The 17,225-nt window shown below is 40.3% G+C and overlaps 1 protein-coding gene across 4 annotated transcripts in view; it reads right to left on the reverse strand.

Moving 5' to 3' along the window:
- Nucleotides 1-17,225, reverse strand: part of LOC108885977 (retinoic acid receptor gamma-A) — a 61,704-nt gene that overhangs the window by 29,680 nt on the left and 14,799 nt on the right. Inside the window, exon 1 of one of the 4 annotated variants that reach the window (XM_018680539.2) lies at nt 13,331-13,382. The exons of 1 other annotated variant lie outside the window; for it this stretch is intronic. The gene's annotated coding sequence lies outside the window, so the exon portion shown is untranslated. Of the gene's footprint in view, nt 1-4,875; nt 5,170-13,330; nt 13,383-17,225 lie in introns of those variants that run through there. 2 more of the 4 variants (XM_018680542.2, XM_018680537.2) reach the window with 2 other exon arrangements.

Below are 17,225 nucleotides of genomic sequence, written 5' to 3' on the forward strand. Positions count from 1 at the left end.
CTTCCAGTGTGTGGGTTTCATCCAGAGCTATGTGAGTCAGCTGGAAAATAGGCGGGCATTAAAAGTGCTACAGGCTTTCTCTTTTTGACTTTGTTGGTTTGGTTATCTCGTTGTTCTTTTGTGTGCCATACTTTTCTACTAAGATCTACTTGCCATTATAAGTGTAGTATCAAACAAACAGCCCATATTTTTTATGCAGGTTCTTTTGATTTGCAGAACTGAAGGAGCTCTATGGTTTTGTTTGGCTTGCAGATGTAACTATGGAGAAATTGGTGTGTGATAATGAGAAGGAAACCAAGAGGATAAACTTAAATACAATGTCTGCATTTGAAACCATATAATCTCATATGTATACCACCTATAGAGCCGCAGAGGAAACTGAGAGGCAGAATCTGAGTCGAACTGAAGGCTAAAAACTTCCCCCAAAAACAGCCAAATGCAAGGAAAAATCATGACTTCAGCAGGGACAATTAGCTGTAAACCATAAAACCACAATCGAATCTGCCTTATTCTGAGAGAATGCAGCCAGGGATGAGCTGTGCTGAACACACAGAGTACAAAATACACATACTGACACACAGAAACCATTACAGAGGAGAAAAAACACAGGCACCATCACCCACAAACAACATAATTAGATTTTCCAACAAATGACCCTCCTATATTTTATGTCAAACTGACATGTAAAAATGTCTTTTGAGGAGTACAAATATTGCTGGGCCATAAAGCACCAGGGTCTGACAGCCATCTTATAACCGCAAAATGTTTCTGGCTGTGGTAAACACATATTTCCAATTTATGCATGCAATTATGTCGCTAGCTTAGTCAAGAATGTACACACAGATGTAAATATTAGGCCTCAAAACAACATTTGATATCTATTTTCCGGGTGTTTATTACTCAGGGACATCCCTCAGAATGATTTCCAGCCATTCATCTTATTTAAATGATTTCCAATAAACAGGATCTGATCTCTTTTGCCCTGTTTGACTAAAGGCTGTATAGAAAAATTTGTTTTTTAAAGTTTTAGGAGGACAAAGTTGACTCTGACGTCTCAACCTGAAATGTTCCCCAAATGTTCGACATTTTGCAACATGACTGACCACTCTCATGTCTCTGTACAGAAAATATTAAATTACAGCAGCAGACAAGAAATTAGTTTGGCACATAACCCTGTATTTAAACCCATATTGACCATAGATTGTATATAAGAAGAATATGATGTGTTAATAAGTGAGCTTTCAGGAGTACTGAGAGGGGATATTTGTTAGCTGTTACCCTGGTTTCTGGTCTTTATGCTAAGCTAAGCTAAGCAGCTGCTGGTTGTGGTTTCATATTTATCCTGCGGACATGAGAGTGGCATCAATCTCCTCATTTAACTCTCTGCAAGAAAAATGAATGAGCGTATTTCCGAATATATTCAACTACAACTTGGACTTACACTTCAGTCTTCAGATAGCACTCCAATTCACAGTACATCCAGTAAAATAGAATTACACTATATCTATTCACTTAGAAATGTTTATCAACTCAACCACTGTTCCCAGAAAAGAAAATTACATGAGGAACCACGTGTTTAACTAAAACAGCATGTTTATAAAAACCAGACATGGAAGCTTCAGGTTTTTAGTAACAAACTAAGGTCTGTGAAGCCATGTGGATCTAATTGGAAAAGTCTTTTACATTTTGAACTTGCTAACAAGTTTGCCAATCATTATATTTATTTTATGGTTTTTACTCATCTAGTGTGTTATGTAACATGTTTCTGATCACCTACAAAAGCTCTAAATAAAAAATAGTTAGAGCTGAAACAGATAATTAATCAACCTAACTGATTGACTGATTGACATTTTTAAAAAAAACAAAACAGCCAAAAATTCACTGGTTTCATTCTTTATTCTAAATATGTGTGGTTTCTTTTAATCTCCTATGATAATGAAGTAAATCACTTTCAGTTTTGTACTGATGTTTGGACAAAACAAGCAACATGAAGATATCAGCTTGGGCTCTGGGAATCTCAACAACATTTTACAGACCAAATAATAAACTGATTAATTGTGAAAACATCCAAGAAATGAATCAACAATTAACATAACTGTAGCTTTACCTCTAACTCACAGCTTTACTTTTGAACTGATTTAAACTGTCCAACATATTTAGAATAACACAGTGTGGATTCTGTGTTAGCAGTGCTAATGGGGGTGATGTTGGTGATAGTAGTAATGTTTCATAAAACACACAATGTTGTCATTATGTGGAGCCAACCCTGTGGGCTACTCAGGGTCTGCAGGTTGGAGCCGGGGTCAGCCCCTGTCGCTCCAGGCTCAGCAGCCTGGCCATGGGTCAGGCCTAATTGAGGCATTTTGTAGGCAGCTTTTCATTTAGTATTAAAGTGAAAAGTGAGTGTAAAGGCTGCCAGAACCCTCCAACCACCTATGTCTCACACACATGCTCAGTCTGTTTCTAGCTGTTCGTCCACAGAGAGGATTAGTGTGTTTAAAGGACTTGTAGCATGTGCTGAAGAGCCGCCTCGGGCCGTGATTAAACACACTGAGAAGCTCTTTAGACACACTGAGACACATTCAGCCTTGAGTTTTGAAAAAGTGCAGCGAGAGCAACAATGAACGTTACAAGTCACTTCCAAATCTCTGAAGCCAATTGGGCATGTCAGGCCGAACCGCAGCCAGTGCATGGCTCTCACCAAAATCTCTCTAAATAACTCTGTGGACAATATGTAATTCTGAAGAACAAGAAAACATTTGTGTCCTCCGCTCTCAAAAACAAGTAGCAAATGCTCGCTTCTTTGTTGTGGAAGTTCCAAGTTTCCATTTATATGTAGCGACCAAGAGAACAACCCCCGTACAAAATCAAACTCAGCTGACAAGGGCCAGCAGAGAAGATGGGAGTTTTTTTTTAATAGTGAGGAAATAAAGGAAAAAGAAGTCAGTGAGAAAGAGAGAGAGAGGAGAGAGAGAAAGAGGAGAGGAGCCAGACATCCTCCTCAGCCTAAGGGGCTGTCATTCTTTAAAAGTGTAGAGAACAAAGATGAGACTGCAGTGCAGTTTAAGGAGTTTTATCCAACACCACCCAAACACATGCACAAACAAGCACACACAAACTTTTCTAGAAGTCTCTGCTCCAAATGCTCCAAACCCAAAAAAAAAAAAAAAAAAAACAAACAAACACAGGACTTAACCAAGAGCAGCTGCATCCACCCTAAATGTTGGATTTTTAAAAGCTGAAAAAGTCTGACCTGGGACCAGAGTGACAGAGTTCACTCAGCAGCTGACACTATGGGTGAGTGTCCACTGACAAAGAAAGTGACCAAGTGATGAGTGCCCATTCAATCAGAGGAGAAGAAGGTGGTTATATTTAGCAAGTCTGCCACTGTTCTCCAGAATGTGATCTCTAATATACTATGGATTATTTACACCCAGCTGTTTATGCCTTGCTTGCAGACTCTTCCACGTATTCCTGCAGACGTGCTGATAAACACTCCTCCACACAGTAAGGAAAATTAATCTGAAATAGATCTGTCAAGAGATTGCTAGAAAAGCTTGCAGCTGCGGGCCTTGCATCGCATGGAATGGTGCGGCTTGCGACCGCTCAGCAGGATGGTGTTAGCGGAGAGATGCGGACAGCTTGCATCAGCTGGGAAGAGGCGGATAAATAGAATCTTAATCACAATCATCAATCAAACAATGCATCTGTATTTATATAGAAGGTGTCGCACAAAGGACACTATTTGAAATGATTCACATGCTGTATAAAAAGAGTTGTGTTTCAGCATGAGGGCGTCACTAAGTTAATTCACACACACATATGCACTCTCTCTCTCTCTCTCTCTCTCACACTCACTCTCTTACAAACACACACACACACACATAATGCAAAGCAGCAGCAGCAGCAGCAGCAGCAATCAGACACACAGCAGATTGTCTTGTGATATCCGGAGGAGCCTATTTCAATGTTTCCATCCCCCTTATGTAATTGTGTGGATGGAAACCTGTTTACATAACCTTCGGGGCGGGGTGGGGGGGGTGGGGGGGGGTTGACTGAGTGTGTACATACTCAGGTATACCAGACCCACTCAGCCATTGGTGAGGATGATGATGGGAATGATCAATCAACTCTGACAGCCGGTCTGCTGGCCGAGAGCCCGCGGGGGTGAAGCAGCCACTTTGTCTGCTGCTGGAAAATGGCCTGAGATAGTTTCAGAGCTCACCTGTAGCTCTCAAAGACCAATGCAGGCAACAATCAAAAACAGTATGCAATGTGCTGTAGCATAACTTCTTCTCTTATTCATGTCATTCTTTAAAAATCTGGGGAATTCCAACATCCATTTTTTTAAAAACTCATTTCATTTTCTTTCTTAAGTCCTGATCAGAATCTTTCAGAATCCTTGAATCAGAGTTTATGAAGTCAAGAATAAACACAGAAATGTGCATCCATCAACTGTGGCACACAAATGAGGACAAACACACACAGACACACATCTCACAAGCGTTCATCTCCTCACATGGAGCGGCCCCAAAGCACATGCAAGTGCTGATCAGCTTTCATTCCCCTCCTTAACTGTTTCTGTTGTTCTTTCTCCCTCTCTCGAAAATCTCTGTTCTCAATTAAAGCTGTCCTCAGGAAACTCAATCTCTCCACTCATGCTGTCCCAGAAACACACACACTTACACTCACAGAAAGAGAGAAGGAGAGAGAGGGAGGGAGAGACAAGAGAAACACACACATCTCACTCATGCTCTGACATGTCCTCTGTCCGTCTGCTTCTTTCTCACACACTGCCAGCAGACTGAAGTTATAAGGAAAAGAAGATACTTTAAAAAAAGAAAAAAGAAAACAGGGACCGAAAAGCAAACTTACCAGACCCGGGATGTGAACGCAGCACAGTCTGGTGGTTAGCGAGGGTAAGTCAGAGGAGAAAGGAGCTGAGAAGGAGAGTAGTAGTTGTGTTTGTCAGTCAGAAGTCCCTCTCGCAGCGACGATAGAGCTCAGCCTGTTGCATTCCGCCTCCCTCTCCTTTTCCCGTCTCTCTCTCTCTCACTAACATACACCCTCTTTCTCTCTCTCTCCTCCTGAAATCATTGTGTACTTTGATTCACAAACCCTGCCTTTGTCACGTGATCCAACACTTCAAATATACAGCACATTTTTTACCAGCCACAGAATGCCCGAAGGAAGGGAAAATAGGGTCCAGAAAGCTTAGGTTTCAACTTGCTGCCCACCCCCTCTCTTCCCCTCTCTCTCTCTCTCTCTCTGTATCTCTCTCTTTTGCTCCCTTTCTTTGTCTAACAGTCTCTCTCTCTTTACCTCCACTCCCTCTACACTGTACTGTCAGTCAACACTCTTTTGTTGGATTTCAACTCTGTGACTGTTTATTTTGAATTTCTAAATTTGTTCCTCCTCTTCTCACCGTCCAAAGATAGGCCTACAGTAAAACACACACACACACACACACACACACACACAGGAGAGTGGTGCATGCATCTACACACAGCCACACTAATGAAACAGTCATTAACTCACAGATATACACAAACACACATGCTGCAGAGGGTTGCACACCTTTGGGGATATCAGTATCAGCCCTTGGCTTTCGCTGCGTGTTTACAATGCCTTGACTTTGGGACTGTGGCCAGCCCACGTGGGAGTCCAGGGGCCTGGGGCCAATCAAGGGCCACTCAGCGCTTTACTGTGACTAAATTTGCCTGATGGGAAAGAAATACACCCTCTCATCATCAGTGTCCTTATGACTCCAGACCATGGAAAAAATAACATAAAAACTGGAAATGCAGCACTTATTTTATTCAAAATTTGTATTAAAACACATTATGATTTAACAAATGAATGATGTAAGTGTAAAGAGTGAGTCACTCTGTACAGACTGATCATAAATCTATAGATTAAACTTGTTTATGGAAATATAAATTTCAAGTTATTGTACCTGTGCAATATATTTGAACTGCTACAAATAAGATAAGTGTGCAAAATATTAAGTACATAACAAATCTACACTGCTGACATCTTCTCTGAGAATCACACAGAACCTGGTATATATGTTAGGTGACTTCATTAAATTGTCCAAATGCAAACGACCATGAGCTGTTTTCCATCTTGTCTAGCCAGAGAAGTACAAAGGGCCATTCTCTCTGCAGTTTCCCCACCTTTAAATCAGTTCAAGTGGACTCTTTTCCTCCTACAGGATTTTCCTAAGCAAATCAGCCCAGCGGTTTTCTAGTAAGGAAGCATCTAATGGAGATACATTTGATCCGTGATGAGATCAAACCTGACTAGTTGGCCCCCAGGGGAGCAGAGCTACCTGCCTTTTCATGTCAAAGATAAACCTGTCTGCTGCTGTCTGCGTGACCGCCTTGGTGGCGAGTCAGCCCGCTACAGGCCGATCCACGTCAGCACAGGTCACCTTCCAAAACAACAGCAGAGACAAAAACTTAATTTTTTCTTTACTGCTACTTTGACGAATTAATACGATTTTGAAACTTGAAATGTGTTTGACTGTGTTTGAGTCATCGAGTTTCATACTCATTAAGAAATGGGTAACTATTATGGGTTTTTAAAATATCTTTTATCAACCATCTGTTTATGTTTATGTATATACTGTAAATGCTTCATATAGTTGTCCAAAAATAGATGAAGAAAAATACAACTTGTCATAAGTTTAAGTCTACTCTGTAGTCTCACAGCGTTAGACAGTATTTTTTTCTTTTGCTACTTCACTACCCTCACTTGGTACCTAAAGGTAATAAATTGAGTGTCATATTTAACTAATATAGTATATTACAGAATGGTTACTGTGACAAGATCACTGAATTAACAAAAATGCAGTGTTTACTGTTCTCATGAAACCTCTGGCAACGATTTGTGACTTGGATCACACTCTTTGATCACTTTGGTTACAAATTTGAACCCGGGGACCGTCCAATCACAGGTCCACTGCTGTAAGCGTCTGGGTTACTGCCACACTTCTCAGCAACAGTGTCAGCAAGCGAGGTGAAAGGTTAGAGCTGTTTGTGTTTCTGTGTCAGTGAAATGCGCAAAGAGGAGGGGAGCGTATGACATCTGGCTGAGTGTGAAAGAGGCATTTGTGTATTTCTGACTGTAAATCTACGGGGTGGTAATAAGCATCCTTTTTCGCACATGCGTCCACATGTTGATACATGCGTGCACACAGTCTCACTCAGACACATCTGCCGGTGTTTTCGTTCTCTACTGCTTTTTGTTCTTGTTTAGTGTAAATGAACGTCAAAGCAGACTGACTTGGAGAGGAGATCAGGAACATGAGAAGGGCTTCGATGAGGCCTGCAGGTAGGTTACTGGAGGTTCTGCCTCTGATAAAGACAGCCCCGAAGATGTACAGCATAGGGGAAAGAACAAAGAAATGGAGGAAAAACTTAAGGGGAAAAAAGAGGGGAGCTTATAACTTTCTGCAGAGCTTGAAATGGGGCCCTTTTTGGCAGCGAGCAGCGGAGAAACCGCAGAATGGTGCGACTCTGGAGTTGAGGGGTGGAGGAGGCAGGAGGGGGTGGAGGGGAAGGAAGGGGGGTGGGGGCGAGGCAAAGGACAAGGAAGCAGGCGAGAGCTAAGGGGAGGGAGAAGAAAAGAAAGGGTGAAGAAGGACGGTGCAGACGGCAGGTTTTAATCAGCAACAGGCTGTTGGTAATGAGATCACTATCCCACTGCTCTCAGATTGATGTCATGTGAAGCTCTGTGGTGCAAGGAGAGGCATGCAGAGGATGACAGGCATGCATGACAAGCTCGCTCACTCAGTCAGGCACACACAAACATACAAGCATGCATGCAGAAAATGCAGAGACAGAGTTACACTCATATTAAGGCTGGCAAATGCCCACAAGCCAATAAAATGCCAGCACTGGGGCGCATGCTCAAAAAAAAAACAAAAAAAACACATGCACAAGACACAAAGAACCTTTAATACACCACAACTCCCCGCTGTTAATTTTCTTCAAGCAAGAAAAAGAGCTGACACAAATATAATCACACCCACACATACACCATAAACACGTTTCGGGTCCCATGCAGGGCTCTTTTATGTCTTTTCTGTCTCTCAAATAGCTAAACATGCCTACACACAAAGAACATACTGTACCAGTGGTGAGGGTTGGCTAGACTTACAGGCAGAAAAGAAAAAAAAGGAGCAAAGGAGGAGAAAAAATGAGGACTATGGGGAAGACAAGGACGTAGAGAAAGGGAAAGGAGTGACACTAGTAGCAGTTGCCAGTTTGGGGTTATTAAGTTTAACACAGGACCTGAGGAATGAGTGAGGGTTTTCATTCAAACACAAACAAAATCAGGGGAAACCCATATGTGCACTTAAAGCTGCACAGACTCACTACACCACGACTAAAAATTGACTTTAAAGCACCAAAGTCAATTTGCATATTTGGTGTTGTTTGAGGCTATTAGTGTTTGTGGACAAGATAAGAAAGAAAGAAAAGAAGACAGGAAAGAAGAAGGACATTTGGGGTGGGGGGGGTGGTTACATGTGCATCCAATGAACAGCGAATAGTTTTTCCTATATAAAGGTTCCCCAAAATTCAACCATGATGTCACCATGAACCTGTTGTGAACTCAACTCTGTCAACTACCATTACTGTCTCACTCTCGGCTCCCTCCCGCTTTTACCCCACTGCCTCCTCTCCATCTCCTTCCATCCTGTCCCCATCTTGTTCCTTGTGCTTCGACTCTTTATCTTTTGCCATACAATGTTGTCTGGCTGCATTTTTCTTTTCAACACAAACTGCATGTACACCCCCCCAACCCCTCCCCTCCTTGCCCATCACCCCCCCACCCCCAAAAACACACACACACACACACACACACACACACACACACACACACACACACACACACAAACTGCTCACAGCCATTTGGAAAGTCTCTGGTATAACAAGGACAGTTTTAATCAGAACAAGCTGGCATATTTTAGCCAAGACCTGCACTTATGGTAATTCAATCAGAAAGGGAGGAGAAAGGGGGGTGGGGGGTTGGGGGGAGTGAAAAGGGGCACACGGAGGGTAGTCGAGTGTGAGACAGGGAAATAAGAAAAACAGAGGGAGGAAAAAGGAGACAGTGGGCGGATAGGAGGGTGAGGTAGGGGTTGAGTGGTTGAAGGAGTTTGATCCACATGTGGAAATGATTGTCTAATTACAGCAGATATGTATAAGTGTTACTGCCTGCAGGACAGATGGTGATTGGAGGGTGCAGTGCTACGAGGAAGAGATGATTGGATGGGGGAGGAATCAAGACAAGGTAACTGGATCGAGAGAAGTGTCACGATGGCTCCTGCATCGTCTCTCTCTCCTTTCTCTGCGGCCTCAGACACGAGCCGTTTCCAATGAGCTGCACCTCATCCCCAAAAGAGGTAAAAGAGACCAAAACCAATCCTCCTCATCAACTCATTCAGTCACAATATTAATAAAAAAAGGTCAGTTGACCACTGCCTTCAAATAAGTGGTAAAGCATAAATACCCATTTTAAAGAAGAAGACTGACATTTTGGGACATTTTTATTTGCTTTGTTTGTAGCTACAGCCAGCAGTTTAGCTTCACTTCATGACTGAAAGCAGGAGGAAACGGCTGCCCTGACTCTGTCCAAAGTTCAGCGGTTTCATCTTCCAGCACCTCTAAAACTCAGAAAGGAATACATTATATCTCACTTGTTTGATTTCTTTAAAAAAATGTAAAAATAGCAATTCACCATTTTACAGGGAGTTATGTGCCATCCTATTTCTTGGCTAGGATCACTAATTTCCTGGAGTCTCAGCTGGTCGCCAGGGAAACTGGTCGCAGCCAAATAATAGCCAGGAATTAGCACACTACTTCCCGTTAAAGGGCGGGTTTTGTACAGATTAAACAAACATGATTTAACTTGTCAGTTAATGAGCTTTAGAGGTGCTGGTAAGGTGTATTTTGTTGCTTTAGACAAACATGAGAGAGGTATTGATCTTCTCATCTAAGTCTCAGTGAGACAGCACATGAGCAAATTTCCAAAAATGTTGAACTATTCCTTGAAACTGAGCTAAGATCCACGATACTGCAGTTTACAGTACAAGCTGCCCTGCTTCCATTATTTCTAAATTGTTTATTTTGTCTGACTCATATTATAATATGTATTTACTGTTGACTAATAAGCACTCGAGCTCAAATAACTGGTAAATAAAATGTGACCATGTGGTATTTTCCAGCTATTTCAGTCAGTGAAATTCACCTAAATGGTCCATTTCATCCAACAAATGACCAGTGATGGATTTTGGGCCACACCTGAATTGCTCTTGAACTGGGACAGAGCTATAGCCTCTCCCTTCTTTAATTGTCCATCCATCCATTAGCTGTATCACTGGAGTGAATCCCACAAAGGGCAAGACATGGGGTACACCCTGGGCAGGTTGCCAGATTATCACAGGGCCTCCTTTAATGGTGTTTTCTTGAATTGTCTAGTTCCTGTTACACCTCACCTGTCCACTAGTTTCCACCCTTGAACCAATCACATGTCTACTCTGTGTCTGAAACATCCTGTCCTCACCAAATAACTGACCACACTGGACATTTTGACAAAGGACATATGTTTGCACTGAGTAGCAAAGGACTCTGTTCACTGGAGTTCATGTCCCCGCACCCAGCAGTAACACAACCACAAACCTAAACCAACATTGTTTTAGTTGCCTAAAATCACCTTATTTGATGGTAGATAATAAATAGATGCAGAAATAAGTTCACCTACAGAAACAACAGGACAATGCAAAAATGTCATGGACCTGTCAACGGATCTGTGGAAATGGTAAAAACCTACAGCCCTGGGTTACCAGTTTAAAATATACTGTGTATAGTTTGTCACATATGTGGAAGTAGCTTTTCCTTCACTTGTTTGCAGACTGATTTACAAACATTACACCAAAGATTACATGAACGTTAACAAAGGTTGTTTTCCCTTAGCAACTCATCACGAACCAACCTTATCCCCACGCCTCCTCTTTCCTCACTGTGCTAAAACAAAGTAAATACATTAAACTGTTTGGATACACTACGGATGGAGCTGTCCCCCTCAGGATAATCTGGCACCTCTTCACAAGAGGCCGCCTGTCAGCAGATCTCAGCAGATCTTGGCTGCCTGCTGCAATATCTGTCTGCCTGTCAGAAAATGTAAATAGCCTTTGGGGGGTAAATCAGGACAAGTATCAGGCATAGGTTGTTACTGCCATCATAATGCTACATTTTGCTTATCAAGAGAATAATACGGTTTCTGAATTTTACTTAGTGTGTCCTGAGGTCCTACAGGCCTCAGTGCAGCCACCAGCACAAAGTTGTCAGACATCATAGCTGTTTACTCTGTCGTTTGTTCTGTCGATTTTATTATAATCAACTGTTCCCTATCTTTCACCTTAGACGGAGGCAAATTAGAATGCTTTGCACGCTCATGTATGCTGAACTAATGCTGCATGAATCACTATAGTGCAGTGAAATCAAAAATTGTTACTTATTATAACCATTGCATCAGAAAGGGGATTTTTCAATGAGCTGCTCAACACTGCCAAAATACGGTAGATAATCATAACCACATAATTTAGTTTTATTCATTTGCGCTTATTGTTTTCTGGCTTGCTAGTGTTGCTACATAGCTGAATAACAACCTAATTCATTGAAGCAGCTCTAACAACTGGGTATTTTGTGTTTATCTGCTATCACAGATAAAAAAAAAAAACATCAACTTTGTCTCTTTCATGTCACACAAGTCAAACCAAATCATCCCCAATACTACATGAAATTATTACACGTTATCACTGTAGGCACAAAGACTGGTTTCCCACTGTCTTCACTCTATATACTGGCAGCTGTCAGTTCTTTTGTCTTTCTAGCAACTAATATTAGCAGTCAAACTCCTGTGACCTCCAAACACAGTTCCTCTCCAAGCTGGTCTGTCTACTGTAAAGCTCAACTGATGGATTTATGTCACAGATACACAAAAATGTCAAACCAGGAACCCTTCTGAGTACATTAGAAGCTAATATCCTGTTTTGGCTTTGTGGTGATGGAGACTTGCAGTATATATGACAACTTCCATTTTCATTTGTTTCTCAACACGATGGTTGCTGTTTGTAGAGGAAGAGAGACGCAAAGGAGAAACAAGGAAAAGCAATACTCGGATTCCATCGATACCAGAAGACTTCACCCTACCTGAACCCCTGAGAAGCCATTGCTCTGCCTCCGCCTGGAGAAACAGAGGCTACCAAACATATCATCACTACAGCCCATAGCTACAAGAACCAAACTCAAACTCAACAGCACAAGCTTATTTGTAGACTCAAACTGACTGGTATTTAATGACTAATTTGTCACTGCCAACCTCACGCACTGTGTCACTTTTTCCTACACTGCACACCAAGTCTACAGCCTCTGGGACTAACTACAGAGTGTTTCAGGTTTTAAGTTGCTTTTCTTTCCCAGCTGTGTTTCTGTCTTCAGGCCGATTTTGGCCCAGCAAACTGGGTAATCTCTCGAACTGAGAAAACTTTGCTTTGAAACATCAAATCTAATCATTTATCATCCCGAATAGTTGTTCTCTTGGGTGTGCTTTGGACATATACCTTCATATTTACTGTCCATCATACTGTATTTTGCTATAGTTTAAACTCAGCTCTCCTGGCAGGGGAAACAAATCCCCATTTCTGATGGTGTTCATCACCATGGTAACTCTCCAATTGGAAAAAGCTCCAGTGTGTCTTCAGTCACAACTTATGAGACTGAGGGCCAGTGGTGTTCTACCTTTCAGCTAAGGAGGCAAGGTAAGAGACGTCTGAACATCACTGTTTAATATTAATTGGTGCGTGTATTATCATTGTTGGTATTTATTTTGTCACTGCATCTTTATTTTGCTTATTTTGAGCCTGCTATACAGTGCATTATATTTCCATCTATCTTTGTATTGTGAAAAAGGAAGGAGTGAGAGATAAACTTGTCACATGGGATTAAAACAGGTTTTGGATCTAACCTCTGAGTTTGCATGTAACTGAAACAAACAGGTGCAAATGCAAAGAACAGGATTTACTCCTTCAACTTTGAAGTTATTGTTACATGTATTCATGTAATAGAAAAGGGCCAGATGCAAACAAAAAAAAAAAAAAATCAAGAACCAACAGTAAACAGTGCAACACAGCTGCATCTCTATTGGGTCAAAAATGACAAAGGCACTGGTTCTTTAAAACCTTGCAGATTAATAAAGTGAAGTCAGTGAGGAAACACACCCACTTAAAATATTACTTAAGGATATGACACTGTCAACATACCATTAATGTAGTTCTCAATAGTGAGTTTGTCATGGAGAAGTCAGTGGGTGTTAGATGATAATTCTGGGCACAGCTGCACTCATTCTCCCAGGTGTCACTGAGAAAAAATTAAAAAATCTTATAAATTCCACAAGTCATGGTATGTTTTGACAACCCTCAAAAACATGGGCTATGCATAGCTACAAACAGAGTTATTGCAGCTTCATATTTTTATGGCCCTCCCTCTAACTCTAATTAGAGTACCAATGTTAATGTGCTATATATATAATTCAGTCCTTCCTACATCTCTGCTGTTATAAACACGTACATTCACACCTATGTTGAAGTGTAATGGCCTCACATGCCATTGAGTTGAAGCCTTGTGAGGACTTAGAAAACTTTGTGAATACTCAACACAGCCAAAAATAAAATAAAAATAAGCCCAACTCCTCACCTTTCTTTACCAATGCTAGCACTGCCACCTTGAGGTAAACACATAGTACTGCATTTTAGAATCATCACGAAGAAGGGTATGGGGAAGGGTGGAGGGCTTTTTCTGGCATTATTGTTACCTAAATGTTTAATAGGCAGTGAGAAGACCTAAATTTAATGGCTGAACAATGATTCTGCAAATATGCATACATTTGGGGGAAAAAAGCAGTAAAAGACAGTAATAAGTTGTAATAAGTTATATTTCTTCTGAAATATGTTCAATATATTCAACAATCTAATACCCAGTCAAAAGCACTAACTATATTAAATAATTCTTCATGTCCATATGGCCTGATTCTACAATATCAGCCACAACAGACACCTCTGTCTGCTCCAGCAGCAGTGAGCTGCACATCTTATTTAAACCACAGAGAGGCGCTGCTCAATACTTATTACATCTAATGTCAGTTTCAGGTTCAAGTCGAGTCAAGTTGTTGGAGGATATCTCTACTTCAATTATTCTCAGAGTGGGGTTCATGGCAGGTATGAAACTTCAGGTGTTACAGCATGTATTAAGAAAATTACATTAATTTACTTTAGAAGGAGAAATTATTTCACTCGGTCCCTCAGTATACTCTATACAATATACTCAATACAACACCGTCATATGCTATTGTTCATTTCAATAAGTTAATATTACTACTATAATATTTTCACCAAAATGTGTTGTAAAGTGTTGATCGGGTACTATTCAAACAAATTAATGTTTGTAATGTACTTTTTAAAATTAGTAACCTTTTAAATAGTTCCATATTACTAAACAAAATCAGACAGTTAATAGTATGAGGCAGTTTAAAGAAAAGATGATTTTCTCACAGACAGTAAATAGCTTTTAATAGAACCAACACTACTGATACAGAATCATTTTATTCAATTGAAAAGGGCAAATAAAGATTAAGGACTCTCCTCTTCTATTTTGTTAAGTCATTTAAAATGTTAAAAGGTTGCATAAATTTGCTGCACAGTTAAATTTTTGAGTTTCTCAGAGAATGTTTGAGGCTGGATCTCGTACGTGTTCTACTGAGCTTTGAAGGAGAAAACAATGTTATATAAACAAGTCAGGACTTGAATGTAATTTGCATTTCTGTGTATTCAAAAAACCTGCCAGACCTGTTGTAATTATCAGGTATTTGATGTCAAAATGGTGTGTAGAATATACAGGTCAAGTCCTGCATGTAAAAGTACTCTTTTAGTACTTCCCTGACAGTATTAAATTATATTATTGGATCGTTATGTAGGCAATACTTAATGTCTTAGTTGGTTGAAGTGGAGCTTAACTCCCTCATATACTGTGCTGTTGAGAAGTTTAATTTATTACAAAGCATCATCTTTTATAAACATATGTTTTTATGTAAATTCTTAATATGAAATTATCTACTAATTAGATAAACTAGATCTACAGATATACTGTATGACTAAATATATGAATAAATAAATACAGTAAATGGAATAAAAATTTAAATTGAAATTATTAAAGAGTTGGGTTCACTTGAGTGACTCCCATAATGCACTGTCCCATAATACCAGACTTGAGTTGGCTCAGGGTTTACAAAGACTGTGTTATGTCTAGGATTATGTCATTTTTTCATGTTTACTGGTTAGGAAACATGTTGGATTAGGATTCCTAGTAATGTTTAGATGAAAGAAAATGATTTTTTTTTTTAATGTTGTTAGAGGGCCATGTCCAGAAAATGTTCTATCATTAGATCCCTGTAATTGAAACTGATAGATGATTCTGAAATCCAGAGCAGGTGATGAGTTTTATATCTCACAGCCTGTGACCTCTTAGCCTAGTTCCCCACTAGCTGGAGGCTGCAGTGAGGAGGGGTTTTTTCAGTCAGCTCACCTATCTAGAATAAGAAAAAGGTTGTGAATAAAAACATCCCACCCAACCTTCAAGAGTGAGCAACGTGACCTAAATTTAATCCTCCATATGCCTGCCAGCAACAGGCGGTTCTTTTGAGTACTTTTTGTTAGGACACCGCGGCTTTAGACACATTTGGGCTATTTTACGATGCTCATGTTTGCACAAGCAGCTCCTGACCTACATTCACTGTGCTCCAGCCAATCTCCGCCGATATTTTGGCTTTTAGCAAACGCAATCTGTAGAGAGAAAGAGAAACGTGATGGGGAGGAGGAGGGGCGGTGGGAGTCACGGTGAGCACCGCCCTTTCCGCACGTGCCCGCTTTTTCAAGCAAAGATCGTCTATGTCTGACAAGATAACCACTCCGTTGAGTCACAGACTGCACCGGTTTCTGGTTTGAGAATGTGGGCGTTAGCTTTTGCGCATGCGCTCTACTCATGCATGTTTACCCTCAGCAGTGGGCACGTACTCTGGAGGCATTGATACATTCACCGGAGGTTCCAGAATAATAGATTTTCTCTGTCTTATCTTCTTTTTTTGTTGGAGAAAGTTTGTGTTTGTTAAATAGATTTATCCAGTTTTGTTTTATGTGAAATTACATTATGTAGGCTATACATGATTACATCACACATTAAGTTTTTGTTCATACTATAGTTATATCACCCTCATAATATGCTTACTCTATATTTAGTAAGCATAAATGCAGATGCACAGCATATTTATATTTACTCTATAAATATTCTCTTCATCTGAAATATCATCAAACAGCATTGATTTTGTGCATAGGCTTACATTTCCATTTATGCAAACAGGCACAGGATAATACACATAATAACATCAATCCCCAGTCACCCAGTGACCAACCAGTACTCTAGAGTTGTTAAATTATTGGTTAATTAACTGAGCAGTTGATTGGCAAAAAAATTATTGGCAACTACTTGATTTCTGTCATTTTTCTTTGCAAAAATGGCAAAAATTCACTGCCAGTATTTGATCATTTATATTGGAGTTCTTGCCTGTTGGTCAAACAAAAAAGAAATCTGAATGGCTTAACTTGGGCTACAGGGAATAAATGATGGGTATATTTCACTACTCACTGAGCAACCGGTCAATAATTAAAGAAAATAAATGGTCAAATGTACTGATATTGAAGGTAATTTTGGTTGCCTTACATTGAGACTGTCTTTCCATGAAAAGCAACCTGATAGGTCATTTGTGCAAGTGGTTTATTATGACTCACAGTTACTATTTTATTGTAAAGTGATCCTGTGAGACAGAATTAGTCCTGTCAGTTATAATGGCCCAAAGCAACATGCTTATGTTCAACTGACAAAGTCTACTTATGGACGTAGTAATTACATTACTACAGAGCCAGTCGGGGTGGATGGATGGGTTGACAAAAACGCTGGACTCTAACACAGAGGACTGCTGTTCATTTCATATTTCACACCCATTTCTTTCATCAATGACTGTCATTATCATATATCATATGCTTGTTTTAACCACAATGACAAAGGTCCTCTAACTTTAAGAAACTACTAATAACCCAAACCACAATC

The sequence above is a fragment of the Lates calcarifer genome, linkage group LG12 (assembly GCF_001640805.2).
Source record: "Lates calcarifer isolate ASB-BC8 linkage group LG12, TLL_Latcal_v3, whole genome shotgun sequence".
NCBI lineage: Eukaryota > Metazoa > Chordata > Actinopteri > Centropomidae > Lates > Lates calcarifer.